The sequence below is a fragment of the Pogoniulus pusillus genome, chromosome 9 (genome assembly GCF_015220805.1).
Source record: "Pogoniulus pusillus isolate bPogPus1 chromosome 9, bPogPus1.pri, whole genome shotgun sequence".
Classification (NCBI taxonomy): Eukaryota; Metazoa; Chordata; class Aves; order Piciformes; family Lybiidae; genus Pogoniulus; species Pogoniulus pusillus.
Window position 1 is genome coordinate 17,226,935 of NC_087272.1, and position 14,632 is coordinate 17,241,566.

General features: G+C 38.0%; 1 long non-coding RNA gene across 2 annotated transcripts; it reads left to right on the forward strand.

Moving 5' to 3' along the window:
• The first annotated feature begins 11,796 nt into the window (after positions 1 to 11,796).
• LOC135178131 (uncharacterized) lies at positions 11,797 to 13,744 on the forward strand. Of its 2 annotated transcripts, none has more exons than XR_010303376.1 (3): positions 11,797 to 11,973; positions 12,043 to 12,316; positions 13,562 to 13,744. It is a non-coding gene; the product is annotated as an uncharacterized LOC135178131 (long non-coding RNA). The 2 variants fall into 2 exon arrangements; XR_010303375.1 differs by having other exon boundaries at positions 11,800 to 11,973; positions 12,068 to 12,316.
• Positions 13,745 to 14,632: the final 888 nt, after the last annotated feature.

Here is a 14,632-nt window from a genome sequence, read left to right on the forward strand (position 1 = left end):
TGAGTAAGAAGTGAAGAACCACTGTCAAAATAATTGCAGGAGTAAAGGGAATGCAAATATCCACTAGAGCAGGAATTCTCCTTTCCAGTCCACTCACACAAACTACAAAATAACCACAAGTTTTAACAGTTCCAAAACATACACTGCTACTTGCAATCATCTTCCTACTCACTGATAACGAGGCTTTCCAAGCAGTTCCTAGCTTTTAGCTGTCATCCTGAGTCTACTGCAGGTGCAAGACCTTTTAAAGCAATTTTATCCTCAAAATCCCTCCAGTGACTTTAAAGCATTCTCTGTTTTGTTATGCTTATTATTAAGCACAGCTATGTTCATCCTGTATTGATAAAATTCTTGAAACATTATAACCACAGGTCAATTACTAGACTATTTCTGGATCACTCAAGTCTTCATTTGCTATTCACAGCTGTCATGGCAAAGGAAGTTTGAGGTATAATACCAGAAATTAACACACCACAAAGGTAAAAAATTCAGAGCGTGTATGAAAAAAAGATTTTCTGGGGATGTTAGAAGCTGATCACCAACATCAAAGAATCATACAGCACCCAGGCACTGTTCTTGGAATAAAATGGGAGACAGAAAAGAATCCTTTACTGTCCATAATCCAGCATAATCCATAATCCTCATATACTTCCTAATAGCTCCAGGAGTTCATAGAATCAGCCAGGTTGGAAGATACCTTGAAGATCATCCAGTTGTGGGTAAATGCTCTGCTAGCATGTCATGCTCACTCAAGATTTCATGGGTGTAGAGGGGAGAGGGCATTCAGACTCTATCCTCATCCAACTGGCAGCTGCAATAACAAAAGCTATCCAAGACTTTCATTTTATGGGTCTGCACTGTCCCACTGAACAAGAATTGCTGCACTCTCTGAGCACATCTAAATGCCATCAAGCTCATAAGCTTGTTTTGAACTGAGAGAAATGGTAAACTAATTATTTTCTCTTAAATTGAGGCAAAGAAGTCAAAACTCAAACAGCTTTGTTACCTTTTGCTCGTGTGTGCCTGTCTGCAAGTCTCGATGCATCCTAGGCTGGAGTGTGTATGATTTTATCACAAAGAAACTGTGATGCTATTATTCATATTCACCTCTACCAGGATACAGAGTCCAGCCAACAGGAATGCCTGCAGTTTTGGGAAAACATAGGAAGCAAGTAGGAAAATGTTTCCTCTTGTTCCAGAGTGGCAGCAGAAACTCTGGGTTTGCTATTTTAGTGGACTCCTTTCTCTCCCACTGTCCTTGTGCATCACAGTTGTAACTGCAGGGTAGACAGGGACAGTCCAGTGGCCAGAGACAACCCTGTTGATGAAGACATTTATTTCAGCAAGAGCGAATCAGTTCCACTGTCAGGGAAAATGGAACAGTTTCTCTCCCAGAAAGGCTACACCAGTGCCTAGGCCTCCTTGTCCAGACATGAAAGAGAAGTGCCACAGCTGGTTAAATAATTCTGCTCAGAAGATTAAGTATGTAGCACAGGCTGTCATGCTTTCCGTTGTCCTGATAGCCATGCACTTTACAAAAGATGCCAAGTGCTATTGCAAACACAGTTTGTACTTCCATGACAGTAAGTGCTTCTCTGCTACTTTTCAGTGCCACACACCAGCGCTTTTGATCCATCAGCAGTGCTCAGAGTGCATTCCCAAGGGAAATTCTTTGAAATGTACCTTCATCTTGATCACTGACCTCAAGCTGGTCCATACCATAAGCACTAGGGCAAAGAGCTGCAGTTGCTTTGTGCAGAACTTTATCTGATTACCAGATTTCAAAGCAGCTAAACCCAGGCTAATCCACCACATAAAAGAGTCAAACTATTTTTAATGCAGGTTCTTTCTTTTAAAACCTAACAAGGGGCCTAAAATTCACACTGAAGTTTAGCGTAGCTTTTTTTCTGTCCCACAGCCAGCTTGCTACACTTCATTATGGAAGATTATTTTGTACTAAGAACATTATTGTTGAAACTGCAGAGCATTAGAAATACTTTGGAAAATCAAACATACAGAACAGGTCCAAGAAAATGTTATGAGTAAAACAAAACAAAAAAAACCCAACCCCTACAAACACAGGCAGAAGACAAAAATAGAACAGCTTAGTCTCTTCATAAGACATTGACAATTGTTACTTAATTCTGATACTAATACATCTTACCAAGACATAAATGCTTTATGCTTTGTTCAAATTAATGACTAACAAAGACTGCATATAAAGACCAATTCATTTATCTAGTACATTTGACACGGAAGTCACACTTCATTGTGTCCATTTTTTTTAAACACATATAACATCTGCATCACTTTAAAAATATATATAAATACTTAGGGATTGGGAGCTCCAGCTGCTGTGAGAATGAAAGAACCTTCACAACATCAGAAAAGAGGAATTATATTTCATTCACCCTTTTTGCCATGGTGGAAAAAAAAAGTCAACATGATCCAGATGTTTATTCTGGGTATTGAAGAGTGCCTACTTAGTAATTATTGTCCAAGACACAGGCTTTTTCTTTATAGTGCTGAAATAATTGACTTAATCCAGAGGTAGAGAATTCAGAAATACAGAAGCCTTCTTCCACTACTCTTCTGGGTGGAGGATGTGTTTAACATGTTTTGCTACTAAACATGAAGTCACATGAACTTACTCAATGACCAAACAAATCAGAATATTATAATCCAATGAGCATGTAAGCATAATAAGAACTGAATAATAAAACATTACAATGGAAATCTAGGTTTCTTACCACGTCACATTAAATTCTGGGTTTTTTTGGTCATTAATCAACAACGTTACAATAATTTTTTTGCAACTATTTTCAGTTCCACATGAGCATGATACTGGTTTGTTTCAGTGGGTAGATAAACTAAGCAAGACAAATTGTACCTACCCCAAAATTTTATTTACATTCTACTTTTCTTTTAAACCCTTTGTGCTTACTTGCATCCAAGCCACTATCTCTGGGTTCATAAAATTCCCAATTACACTCCAGGAGTGTTTATGAATACAGAGAGGCCAAGCACATGGGGAGAAGAAAGCTACCACAACACAAGCCCAGAGGTTTAAGTGGGTCACTAGCATAGACATTTGAGCCAACATCAAAATCGAGCATTAACAGCACTACTCTCTGAAATATCATGTGAAATGACAAATATTCCTGCATACAAGAAAAGTGAGAAGCAGTAAAGAGCTCTAAGAGCTTTCACCATTAAAAGATAATACAGTTCATATTTACAGCACATCACCTTTCTTAATCTGTTTTACAATACCAGCTGTAAGATAAAAAACCAAAAACCTATTAAAAATAAAAGTTGTGTAAAGCTTTTTTTTTATTTCCCCAAATGATGATCAGTTGTTTTCTGACACAGACAATCAATATGCCACAAAACCTCTGTGAATTCAACAGCAGCATAAAAACAATCTTAGTTGCAAATTTCTTAGAGCTCTTGAAGCAAAAGAAACCACAATATTTTTGCACCAGGACTGCTTCCTCCTGCCTCTGGGCAGGCATAGAACAAAACAGAATTTATCCAACTGAAGAGTTCAAGTATGCCTAGCAGCAAAAGCACACAGTGAATGCTCTGGTCTTGCCTTTTTTTTGCTTTGGTCTCATTTTTGTTACTTTAACATTGCAGGCATCAAAGTTATATATTAAAAGCCTCACAGGTAACAATAGCTGCACAATTCTTGTCCACATAGTGGACAATCCAAGGTGATACCTGCAAAGTTTTCTAAACTCCAGCATGCTGACAATACAGTGTAAATAATTAACTCAACCTGTCAGGATGATACAAATCTTACCTGTAACACCTGACTTCAAAGACTCCATTAGTTGGAAAAAATAATGTGAGCCATATAAGTGAAGAAACTTACAGTTTCAGTTAACTGAGTATTCACAAACAAGCGGTACATGATCCTTGGACACCTGCTTTATGCTCCAAATATAGATGAGTCAAGAACATTCTTCAGATGCTGCTTAAGGGAAGACACTTGCAATGGGCATTTATTTTACAAAGTATAATTCATGGCTAAATACTGCAAGTCCACACAAGCTGCGACAATGTTTGCCCACATCCAACTTGTAGTATTGGAATTCATGACATATTGTTGCAAAGCCTCAAATATATCTTACTTCCTCTGTAAAGAGATAGTATACATGGCACAAAACTTAAAAGTCTCTGGAATAGCTCTTAGTGAAACTTCCCTGAGGTGATCAGGAAACTATAAACTATGGTGAAGCTTTAATCTTTATCACTGGGTTTATGAATTAGAAATGAGACAACCTCTTCTAGGAAGACAGATGCTGACTGACATCTTTTTTGGTATAGAGTGGCTGTAATGGCACAGTGAATTTTGAAGGCAGGGTAGGAATTAACCCAAAATACTGGCACCAGGTTTAGAAAGCTGGCTGGGGGTTACAACTCAGCAAAAATAAAGATATCCCATGAAAACTAGCTAAAGCAAAGATGAAAAAAAAAAAAAAATCAAGCCACAACATTCATGAAGATCTTGCAAAAAAGATGTTCTCTGTAGAAAAGGTAGCTTTTTCAAGCAAGCCCTTCAATAAAATTCCAATAAGAGAAGATGAGCAAACAAAATATATTTAAGTGTCATTCTATTAATTTTCAAAGGTTTCAAGAAATATATTTTTTACTAATGATTTCTTCAGATCTGTGTAGATTAGGAAAACTAAGTTAAATCTTGTTATCACCACTGGAAAAAAACAAACAAGCAAACCAACCAAATTAAAGAAAGAAATTCAAAGCTGGCTGTTGCACATGTACAAGATAAAGAATGAAGGGGGGGGGGGAAGCCACAGATTAGAATCATAGAATCAACCAGGTTGGAAGAGACCTCCAAGAGCATCCAGTCCAACCTAGCACCCAGCCCTATCCAGTCAACTAGACCATGGCACTAAGAGCCTCACAAACTACATCATTGTTCAGATAATTCTAACCACTTCAAGTACTTCACAGAGAGTGGGCTCAGAGAACAAAAAAAATACTCCTGTTGGTTAGAAGAGGGAAACTTTTAGTTATTTACATAAGCATCCTACTTCTAGTGCTAGCAACTAGCATAGCAAGACAAACTTTATTTTAAACATGATTGGCTGTGTGAGGAATTTACTAGTCACATCCCCAGTGTTCCTCAGTGCCAATAACATGAGCACCATGTTTAGAAATTACTTGAAAACAGAAAGCATGTTTGTTTTTTTTATAGTCCTTCAATATTTGTAGCTGTATTTGATGACATTTTCAGACAGCGAAACAGTTCAAAGCCAGCAAAGGTTTTGATCTTAATCTTTGTACATTTTAGGTCACCACTTGCAGCTAAGAGGCCATTAACATGCAGTTAGTCTGCAAGAGAGATTTAGTAATTTTTTTGTCTTTTAAAGTAAGCATTAAAGTGGCAGTGAAGAACTCTGGGTGGCTAAAATTATATCTAAGAAGCAATCTTTCTAGATAATAATTAATTTTGCCTTGAAGAAGGTATCTGAAACAGGTCAGAAGTATCACACCCTAAAGTTTTCTTTCTCCAAAGATTTTATAAGAAACATAATAATCACCTAAGGGGCAAGCACCTGCATTAGGAAAGTTGCATTCCCAGTTTCTGTAAAGCTCCTAAGATTATGTTAGCATTTAGGTGCAAGAATCAAACCACTTTTATTACAGGATACAGCTTTTTTAAATATGCAAAAAAGCCATTTTAGTGCCACTAAAACCACTCCATATCCTGCTTTTGTCTCTAGGAGTGGAAAAAAATAAAATGCTTGACAAGTAGACAAACAAAAAGCTAGACAAGTGAGAGAAGTGTGTTCAGAGCATGTTGCAAGAGAATAAAAGCTTCACAGAAAATCAGGACTTCCTCCTCTTTTTTCCTTTCCTCTTAAAATACCAGTAGTAACCTCCAATTCTTTCACAAAGGGTATCTGGCAGTTTAGAGTACTCTATGTGTTGCAAAACAGAGACTTTGTTCCAACACACAATTTTCTCTGGAATTAATAGGTTAAAACACATGCTTATGTTAATGAAATTCCCAAAATGAATATTTACACAAGTGAAGATAAGTCTTCATACATGTTTAGCTTTGCAGCAGCCTGGGGGGAAAAGGGAAGCACATTTTGTGCCAAACTGAAGACATCTCATTGTGTATTTGTGGAAGTCATCATCCATATTCCCCTTCCTGACTCCTAATATAGGGCCTACTTATCTCGGCAGGAAGAAAGAACAGTCAAGGAGTGAAAATAAGTAACACTTAGGCTCTATAACAACGAAGTGCAGCAAGTTCCCTTTTCACTTCAATGGGACTGAAATTCACCAGGATCATTATTACTGTGTAACCTATTTTTGAAGTTACCAACAGACCAACCACATTTTTCTCGTTTAGCCTAATTGTTCAGCATCAGCTATAGACCAGCAGACAAATGTGCTAGTCAGGGAAACCATATGGTCACACTAAGCTGAGTCTTTGTGAATCCACAGCTGCTACTTTAACACAGCTGTGAAGGCCACGTTCCACAGCCTCGCAGTCCAAAGCACAGAAACCAACATCTTAGCCCACCTTTCAGCATAAATACCACAGTGATCAACTATAGCCAAAGCTGAAGTTCACAACAGACCACAAAATTACACTTGCTGCAAAAGCCTGAACTGTCCTCTATTTGCCCTCACATCCAGTTTTGATCAGTATATTTGCATGGAGTCTTTGCTACTTGAGGTCACACTGAAGATGACACTATATATGGTACACAATCCTGGAACAAACAACCCCAGAAGCAAGAGCATGATTTGCCAGCACTGTACTCCTCAGACACTTTGCCACATCAGTAGCTTTGTACTGAAACACATGGAATCTTTTTCCTCCCCTCACTGACATAGGTAAAGAACAGGAATTCTGTACTTAAAAGTCCAAGAAAAACAAGTTCATGGTAACTAGTTAACTATCAAAGATAATATCATGCAGTTTATTAATAAAAAGCAATCATTCAATTACCAAATAAAATGCTGTTTAGTATTTCTTTCCTGCCTCAAATATGAAAGTGAAATAAGCCAGGGACAGATAAACTAACTCACAAAAATCTAATCACATTTGCTTTAAATACAGTGCAACATCCTTTTTGCATGCACAGATTGATTCTTCAGGGAGTTTCATACAAGAAAGGGGCATCTTAGTTCTTACAGAATGTGGGTGTAACATATATGGCAGCAGTAAAAAGAATAAAGAATAGGAGGAAGAATGGAGGACAAGGACCAGATTGTTTCAAAGCAGTCAGGTGAAAATGTGTTGAAGTCTCCACTGCCAGTATAACTTTGAGATGAAACAGCAAAAGGTTCATCACTTCCTGACTTGAGAGAAACCCAAGACCAGGATGACAGAAATGTTGAGGTTCCCCCAGACCTGTAAGTGCCTTCTCTTTACTGTTGATTATTTGAGGACTTTCAACTTCTATCCTGCCAGGGCACAGGTGTTTTTTTCCAAACCTAACATCCTTAGAACTTTATGGGCTATCATAGGTCTTGTTGTGACTTGATTACACGCACAAAAAGATCTTATTTGTATTGCCATCCAAGATCATCCACTGTTTGTCTGCTCTTTCAATTTGTGCAGGTCCTTGGCACTATCAAAGGCTTGCATTAGACACATCAGCCGACCCTAAAGTGACCCATGCATTTTGACACTTTCCAATTAAAGCAAAATAAGAATAAGTACAAGTGTGATGCAACTACTTCTCCTGGTTTTCAAACTACATATTACACTATGATTGCTGTGCTAGTTTGAGCCCAGCTGGGATATTTTAGTGAGAGGAATTAGACCATGGCTGTGAAAAGGAAACAACAGTGATGCCTACTTCACTTACAGGCTTGCTGAGATGTACAAAAACAAGAGCACAAACATAGATAACACAGCTGCTCTCTGGCTTTGGCTGCCTCCCTTATCTCTCTGCTTCCTAATCCCCCTGGCTGATTCTCCAAACTCAACTTGCATGTGAGGCAAAGTCTAGGATAAGGTAGAGGGATGGAAAGGAGGTGGAAGGGTTTTTGGAAGCCCCTCCTGGGGACTCCGGTTTCTGGGAGGACTGTTGGGTTTCTGTATTACCTTTTAAACTTGTATGTTTCTGTATATATTGTAAATATCTGCTTGTATATTGTGCTGAGCTGTAAATATAGCTTCATTCTTTAATTCCAGCCACTGAGTCTAGTCTGGATGTTTTTCTTAAGTGTGTGGGGGGCAGGTAACATCCAAACCATCACAGTTGCAAAAGCACCCAAGGCTTGATTGTAAAGTAACATATTTCACCAAACAGGCACACTGTACTCACACAATGTTTTGTAAAACCAGGCAATAAATTTCTCTTTTCCATCCTTACAAAAGCTGTGTCACACAACATTGCAGACAACTTCTCATACATGTTATTGCAGTGTTAATGTTGGCTCCAAACTATGCACAGCCACATTATGGCTTAAAAGAGCATGGGCACAAAAGGTAAGTCACACTCCACTTCATTATCCTGCTGTTCCAAGGGGTTAACCAGATTTTTAATTTTGTTTTTCAAGCCCCTTTGGTTGGAAAAGTGACAGAAGGCAAAAATAAAAACATCTATATAGCAGCAGAGAGATCCTTGCTTATGAGGAACATTGAACAAGCACAGCCTTTATATCATTTTTAGTAAAATACTGATGTATGATGCACCTATTTTGAAGCTGATATTAAAAAGAAGAAGAAAGCCCAAATCTACAGTTATGTACCTAATTTGACCTTATTAAAAAAAAAATAAAGTATCATCCCAGGCAACTATAATCATGCTAAAGTACATGTGGTTTGAAAGAACTGTATGAAGTACTCATTCAGCAAAAGTAATTCCTCTTTCCACTTACTTAGAAATAGGTATTATCTTAATTATCCACCATTAAAATAAAAAGTTTACTTCATTCACTTTCAGCAATTGGATTCTTAGCTATGAAGTGCTGTCTTCAAATATTAAAATTTGAATATTATAAAAATAATTTTGCTAAGTTTGTTTCATTCAAATATATTAAAAGAAAACTTGTACATCATTTTTCTTGGCATCCTTGTAATGTTGCTACAGTGACCCAAATATAATGACATTTTGCATACTTAAGAGATGGTCTTATACCTAATGTGTAACTAAATGAATCTGTAGATAAATCCAAATACAAGAATCAAAATGGCTGAACTTGAACAGGCAGCCATGTGCAGTTTCAACTGAGGACTGATTACTTCCTTCTGAAACACTGTCAGACAGATCATTCCAAGTACCCGATGTTGTACACAACATAGCAAAGCAAAGCTGTGGAGATAGAAGGTCTTTGAAGTCTCTTCCAACCAGATGTATTCTGCAATTCTGTGATTCTTTGTGGGACATGAGCAGCTTAGAAACAGCCACACATTTAGGCTTCAAGCCACTATGCTAGTTTGTATGCTTAACGAGTAACTAACATAAAAATTCCTACTCAGCTGTGAAAGGTTCTTGGCAATAGAAAATGTTTGCTGAAACTGTTTTACTCATCTGCTCTTAAGTATTTGACTTGTTTTTAAAAACAACAGTTAGTGATGACAGTTGAGCTATCATAAAGGTATTCATACAACTAGAACACATTGGTCTGAAAGCTTCATTGTCAGAAACCTCATTTGGCTCCCATCTGTACTCTGAGGTACCTATCTTACTTGAAGAGGTTAAGCAGGTGGCTAAGACTTCCTGCACAAAAGGAAAGATTCGCTTCTGGGCTTGCCTATAACTGCCCAAACCTTGGCAGAGCTAAACAAAGTGCATAAACCCAAGCCCTGCCAGGATCTGCAAAGGAGGTGATCCCCTTCCTTGCCAGGCTTTCTCAGCCTACAAAGCGGTTTTCCTCTTATCATTCTTATTTTTGCTCTTCAAAAATACCCCACCAATGCCTACTCTAAATCTCACCTATCTGGGAAAGAACCAGTACCATTACTGGAGCACCTGGACAACAAACCAAAACAAAACTTTGAATTCTTATCTCTGTTAAAGTTGTTAAGACATGAGAAGTACAGATTTACAAGGTTCTGTGGCACCTTTGTCCACAGAAGTAGCTCTGCTTGTGTGGAAAAATCACTTCACAGAGAGTGGGAAAGAGATCATAAACCATGATACATTCAGTGCTAGGAAACCTGGTGCAGAGAGTGCAAAAGTAACTGCATAATCTCAGAGTTTGAGCTTTTATTCAGGATAGGGACAATTAGCCACCCACACTTTGTATTTTGCATTAAGCATGCCATCATTTAAGTGGATAATTAAACAATTCCAGAAGCAAAACTGAGAATGTTCCACAGAATAATTTTTTCATTCCATGGCTTGAAGCATTCAAACCTTGCCATTAGGAAAGGGTGTCAGCATTAGTTTACCAGAACATATTCTTTTAACTAGACTTTTATTTTCTTTTTAAGAGGTTATTGTTTCAGCACTGCTCACTTTCTGAGAAGCTTTTGAGGGGTACAATCTACTGATGGGATGGATATACCACAACCACATTTTGTGCGAACAATTAGTTTGTTCTTTTAAAACAAGCATCTGTGGGAAAAAGAACTGAATTTAAACAGGGCTCAGTTTCTCACTAAGTATCTGATTAGCTGTATTTGTCAGGTTATCACATTTGCAGACACTGGATTTATTAAAGTTGATGAAACCAAATGAAGGGGAATGGAGGAGGAGTGCCACAAAACAGTACCTGTCTGTGTCTTAGAGTGCTTCCTCCTTAAGGGTAATTGGAGGCTGCTGCAGTTTCAAAACTGCCATTTCAAAACTTTCTGGATCTTGGCCATAGAACATTCTTTTCAAAATTGCCATAGACACAGATCACTCAGATATGGGACAGACAGAGACCAAAAAAAAAAGCACAGAATGATATGTAGCTGCACACAAGCAATCAGTGACTTTTGATACAGGTCAGAAGTGGACCACTCAGCAATAAAATCCTTTGTCCCCCACCAGACATTAAAACTACAAAACCATGAACTAATCTCTTAATTTTCTCATAGGCTCTATAAATACTTCAAAACGTTTGTAATCTACTGTGGTTTTGGAGGTTTTGTACACACTTCGGATTTTTGCTTTAAAGTACACTCATACCTTTTGTGACAATGAAGATCACAATTGAGCAGCTTGCGTCTTTAAAACAAAAACACCTGTCACGACCCTACAGCCTGAACCCAGGGCAGCTGGAGTCCAGCTAAGATTCAAAAATTCCCTTGGAGTAAGTGAAAGCAAAATGACACCAAAGGGCTGGTGAATTGGGTTTGTTAGAGCAAATGAAAACTCCTGGTAATGGACCAGAGCAGAGGAAAAATGGGAAGAAAAATGAGAGTTAAAAAGAGAGATAATTAAGAAGAGGAAAAAAAAGCTATCACCATTCCTTGGATCCAGCGATGTTTTCACAGGCATAGTCCAAGTCCTCCAGTGGCCGCTGTACATCCCAGCAAGGTCTTCTGTGGTAGATACAACGCATGGACCTTGGAAGTTGTGATCCACCCTTTTGGTGGGGCCGACGTGCAGTTTCTTGAAAGCACAGAGAAGTTCTCACCTTTGAAGGAATTATTTTCATTGTTAAGCCATCTGCCAAGCCAGCAACTCTCCTCCAGAGCTATTAAGGCTATCACCGTGTCTATTCAGAGCAGATAGGTGACACATAGCTTGGAGCTCTTCCAACACGTTACTGCCACCAGAGCAGCGAGGAGAAGGAGAAGAATGTCGCCGTTGTGCACGTGCCGTGAAAGCTGCGTGCCAATCACCCTTGAAAGGGCAGGTCAAAGGCTCAGCTGGCGGCAATTGCCAGAGCAGAGAGCACAGCAAGTGTCTGCAATTGCCGCCAGCTGAAGAGCAGCAGCACAATGTAGTGGCAATTGCCAACAGCTGAACAACTGCTCCAGGACTCTCATCTGCCTCCAAAAGAGCAGGCCATGAAAAAATATACTCCTAAAAAGAAGTGAGTATCAATGCATTTTCCTTTTTTTTTGTTTTAATATTAATTGCCATGGCATGAGGTGGGCACCAGTCCTAGCACTACCTTTGTTTTTTAGATGTCCTTAACCAACAACAAATGACACACAGTTTCCCTTACATGGTGATAAAAACAATTTGGTAAGAAACAGCCCTTCTGAGACTTTGGTTGGGTGTGATGGGTGAGCAGGACCCCAGAAGCAGCATAGCCCAGGCAGGGATGGATTCCAGAGAAACTGAAGAAGATGGTCACTCCCAGCCTTCAGAGGACAGCCCAGCATGGAACCAAGGCCCTAAGAAACACAGTGGCTGGGGAGAGACGGGAGCAGGCAAGTGTTGCAAATTCACTTTTAGGTACCACAAAAAAAGGAACTTTTGCTTTTTGATAAACGCTTTTGAAATCTTCTAAAGTCTCTTTTGGAGAGGGACACAGTTAGAGAGCTTCACGTGACTTATTTTCCAGTTAACATGGATGCAGGGAATATGAACTGCAGAAACTAGATAAACACTTATCAGAAGTGTGGGAAGATTTAAATGTGGGGTTTTTTTTACACAATGAAAACCTTTACATAATATTCATGCTTTTAAATATCTTGCAAATGCTGAAAATACGTAACAAGGAGATCTTAAAATAAGAACTGAGGGAGGGGGATTTCTTTTCCACAAAGAAATTACTGATAGACAATTATTTGGTATAGTGCTGTTACCTTACATTTTGTAAAATGTTTTACTATACAGTATTTCTGTATCCTTCTCAATATCAGTTCACTCAAAAGCTCCTCACATCTTTGTTTATGGCTGCTAAGCATGCCTGGTTCAAGAGCATAATGCAATTTTGAGCCATTGACATATTAGGAAATCCCAGTGCCAGCCTGCCAACATTTCATGAAACTGGCTTAATATTCCAGCACTTAAAATAGAGATGAGTTTCAAATCCTTTCAGACCCTTCAGAACCTTAATACCATACATTATAGTTGTTATGCAGATAGGTGGAATTAATAACTGTTAGTATTGTAGGTGGTGAGAAGGGCAGAAGATAAGTATTTTGGTGACAGATTTTTGCCAGTGATTGATGGGTCTATTTTCTGTTTGAAAATTGTAGTTGTTGAAACACAGTTAAAATGATGTTATACAGTACCTTCCAACTTTGATGACTTAACCTGCCTTGTTAGTCTTATGAAAGCTTTAAGGTCATATGATTTCAGAGTTAAACACACGACACAGTGACATTTCTGCTTCATCAGGATAAAACAGTAAAACAAAACAATGAGGCTGATTTTCACCACAAGAAAAATATTGTTTTGTATAAACATCAGCTGTAATAACTGTTAAAAGAAAGAAAATTGAAAACCAAAGCTCTTACTGCATACTGCAACTCCACACTGTACATTGCTAGAAAGAGCAAGGAAATATCTTGGTCTGGGGGCTTTGTTTGTTGTTGCCTTGGGATTTTTTTTTTGTTTGTTTGGCTATTTTTTTTTCTGTCTTACAATGTTGCTATGATTTCAAGAACATGGAAATCTTTTCGATTTTACTTTGGATTTTCAATGATTTTTTTTTTATCTGATTCTAGAAATGAAGTTCAGCTTAACACAAATAAGCAAGAGAGTTTCATCTTGATGACAGGATTCTGACCTTGATGCTTCATCAGCAAACCAAACTGGACATACAGAAGACCATGCACAGAGCACAATTCTGTGTTTCTGAAATCTTTCTCCTATAATCAAGTGGAATAGACCTACCTAGCAAAATACCTGTTTTTTGAGGTATGGAGGTGAGGGGGAAAATGGGGTTTTGTCATCACTCTTTGGTGTCAACCATTGAATTAAAAATTAATCTTACTAGTTGGAGTCAGTCTGAAATGAGTGTCATCTTTGAACAGGAAGTAGATAACTAAACAACATATGACCACAGGTGGCTTTTTATTGTATTGTCTGCTATGACAAGAAGATATTAGTACTATTTTGAGTCTGTATGCCTCATCAACCATTACCCTTAGTAAAAAGAACACATTTATTTTAAAAGCAGTCTTAAAATTATACTACTTCCTCTCAGATGAACAATCAGTTTGCTAAAAAACAGTATAAACAAATTAAGTTTATTGTTAGCTTTGCAGTATTTCAGCTTTAAGTTTATGTGGTGCTCCTTTTTCATTTCAATCACTCAAACACTAGGAAGTCAAGTAAAATGTTTCATTGCAGTTGCTTTGCTGATACAGTGCTTGTGTGTGTAGGGGTTGAATTGCATTTTTTAAATTCTCCAAGAGAAAGCTTACACTTCTAAAACTTACACAGAAAGCTATGCATCATCCTTGGAAGACATATGTAAAACTTTAAGGCCTCTGAAAATGCTTAAATTGTTTCCTGAAAAAGTAAAACTGTTATTTATTGAAACACTAGTTCACCACATTTCTTGAGGAAGCCAGAAAAAAAAGCATAAAACAGTAGAAAAATATAAACTACAATTTATGTGTTGATTCAAGGAAAAAGTGAAAAAAATAAAGACTATTCACATATAAGAGAGTGGCAGTATCTTATTCCTGGAGACAGTGAATGACAGCAGATGGTACTTCTTCAGAGGGTAAAATTGCTGGTGAAGCAAATAAAGATTGTTTTGAGTGATGGGCAGAGAAATAAATCCTGCA